Source organism: Octodon degus, unplaced genomic scaffold, assembly GCF_000260255.1.
Source record: "Octodon degus isolate 3935 unplaced genomic scaffold, OctDeg1.0 scaffold00166, whole genome shotgun sequence".
Taxonomy (NCBI): domain Eukaryota; kingdom Metazoa; phylum Chordata; class Mammalia; order Rodentia; family Octodontidae; genus Octodon; species Octodon degus.
The window spans coordinates 5,557,998-5,561,017 of record NW_004524742.1 but is presented as its reverse complement, the minus strand read 5'-3'; the positions used below and the strand labels follow the sequence as shown (position 1 = coordinate 5,561,017).

At 41.4% G+C, this 3,020-nt stretch overlaps 1 protein-coding gene across 1 annotated transcript in view; it reads left to right on the top strand.

Moving 5' to 3' along the window:
• Aven (apoptosis and caspase activation inhibitor) overlaps positions 1-3,020 on the top strand; it is a 19,315-nt gene that overhangs the window by 9,347 nt on the left and 6,948 nt on the right. The gene's annotated exons all lie outside the window — the stretch shown is intronic.

The following is a 3,020-nucleotide window of genomic DNA, read 5'->3' as shown; positions in this document are numbered from 1 at the left end:
AAAATTTCCTGCCCCCCCCCTTGGGGAGGATTATTTTTCTCAAGGTGCAGAATTTTGACTTCTTTTGACTCTGTGTTTTGTACTCATTTTTCATTGTAGATTTTCGTAAAAGTAGCCATCACTGTCTGTGTCACAGGTTGGGCTGTGTTGAAATATTTTTGTCAGATTAATTAGTCTACCATCTTTAGATTTAGTCTCATCCAAAGTTTTAGGACAAGGATACAAAAGACAAAGTTTTAAATCAGAATGAAACATGCATTGCCTCTAGTTTTTTTTTTTTTTTTTTTTTGTATAGGGTCTACAGGGTCTCACTATGTAGATTAGACTCATAGTGATCCTCCTATTTTCAGCCTCCCAAACATTGGGATTACTGCCCAGTCTCAGTTGCCCTCTCAGCATACCCCAAGTGTGGGGCCAACATGCTTGTGGTGCTAGGAATCGAGCCCCAGTCCCTGTGCTCTGGCAAAGCAGGTGCTTCAGTCCACTGAGCTATCTGGCCAGCCCTTCAGTTTTTAATACAGTCCTTGTTTTTAACCAAAACCTCATGAACCTGGCCTTTGCCATTTGCATTTTTGTCAGAATTTTGTGTTTTAAGCTCAAAACAGAATAACTAGTCAAACTCTGCTGATAGTGTCTTAAGACTTTGTAAGCCTGCATCTCCTATCCTTTTTAAACTTTTTTGGTGAGCCAGTTTTTAAGGCCTTTGAACCACAAGGTGTCAGGTATAGTTATAAATGATCATAATCCTGGTACCAGTTTTGTGTTAATCACTTTTCTGTCACTGGAACAAAATATACAATACCTTAAAGAGGGACAAATTTAATTAGGCTCAGAGTTTTAGTACGTGTAGTCCATGGCTGGCTGGCTTGAAGGCAGGAGATGGCATGGCAGAGGGGCATGGTTGCTTGAAAGCTGTTTAACCTGTGGCAGCCAACAAGCAGAGAAAGGAGGTAATCTGGAGGCAAAAAAGTGCTCTTTTAGGCCATTCCCCCAGTGATCTGCCTCTGACCAGGCCCTGCCTCCTCGAACCACGTTCAGTTCTGAGCTTACTGGTGGATCGGTGCCTCAGTGAGTGTGGTACTCCTGTGATCCACTTACCTTTTGAAAGCCTTACTCTATACACATGAAACTCAGGGGAGAGGATGCATTTTAGATCCAAATCATAATAATTTTATTCTTTTAAAAATTTGCATTTTTCAATCAGATTTTATTGGTACATTTTAGGTATATATAATGATCACATTCATTCTAGAAAATTTTTACCTATACATGATATAACTTGATTCTTTTTTTTCCATTACAGCTATTTTAAGGCATATAACAAAAATGAATTTATGGTTGTTATTCCATTTAAACTTATTTTAATTTATACTTTAATATTAAATCAGTTCATGTGAGCTAATTTTATATCTGAGACCTTCAGCTTTAGCTGTTATGGGGTGGATTTGTGACAAAGCATATAAAATCTTAACAAAATTTGATGGTTGCGTGTGTTTCGGTGCCCAGTATGGCACACACAGGGTTCCAGGGCTTGGATGGTACATAGTGCCCAGAATTCCTGAAAGGTGACAGGAGAAATCAGTATGGTTTAAAGTGTCACGGGGGCATGGTGGAGGCGGCATGCTTACGAGGAAGGTGGGGCCCTTGCTGTGAAGACCTGTCCCTCACTCCACGGTCTTCTGTGCCCTTGAGAAAGAATCTAGTCAGAACACAGAAGTGAGCATGCCGACTGTAGATGGGAATTACTGTGTGGCAGATGTGGATGGCATTCTGCCCTCTTAGTTACTTTTCTGTCCTTGCTGAGACACAATATTCAGTGCCCACAAGTTAAGGGAGGAAAGCTTTATTTAGATCACAGTTTGTAGAGGTTTTAGTCTGTAGGCGGCTGGCTTCCAGGCAGGGTGGCATGGCAGAGGGCCATCACAGAGGAGAAACAATTCTTGGCAGGCAGCAGATAGCAAAAGCAGGCAAGTGACCAACCCTAGTGAGCAGAAAGCCTCTTTCTTTCCCTTGTATTTTATCCAGACTCCCCACCTTTAGAGTAAATAGTATTCACACCCTTAATCCTAACATTGCACCATCAGTCAACCACACACTAGATCTGGCCACGTCTAACAAAGTCCCACCTATGGCCACCTGAGGCTTTCAGGAGACATCTACTCTTCTTTATTTATTTAGTACAGGGTCTCGCTGCACAGCACAGACTTGTAGCACTCGTCCTGTCTCAGCTTCCCCAGCACTGGCATTACAGACATGAGCCACCATGCCTGGTTTCGGTGCCCAGTATGGCACACCCAGGGTTCCAGGGCTTGGATGGTACATAGTGCCAGGGATCAAACCTGGATCCTTGCCCTTGCCAGGCAGGCACTTAAGACTGCCAAACTATCTCCCCACCTCTTTTCTTCTTCTTCTTCTTTTTTCTTTTCCTTTCTTTTCTTTTTCTTTTTTTGATACCAGGAATCAAACTCATCACCTGAAGCTTGCTAGTCAGGCACTATGCTGCTGTCCTGTATCCCTAGCCCCTTAGGGGAGATCTAAACACAAGCCATAACAAATACCTTTAGGTGAAAAGGTGGGCATTGCCATATGGGCGTATATATTGAGTGCAAGTTTGGATATCTGTTTATGCACACAAGAGTTATTCTTGGTGTTACAGTGAACAGTGGTAATTATGATGCTTCTTGTCAGTTTTCTTAAAGCTTGCTTTGGAATTGTTAGATGTCTCCCTCGTTTTTTTCAGATGGACTGGATTCCTTCAATGGCCCTTCTCATGTTGGAAATTTAGGACTTTCTGTATGTAAATTTCTTTTCTAACAAAAATCAAATCTCAGCCCAAGGAGGGAGGATCTTTATAGAGCATTTCCTTTCCTGATATTCATGGGCTATAGAATATGGTAACCAGGAATGCAGTATGTATTATTCTAGAAAGAGAAGCCATATCTTTTTCTGGCTGAGACCTAATAAGTGATTCTAAAAATATTATACATTGAGGTATTTCTTTCTTTCTTTTTTTTTTTTTT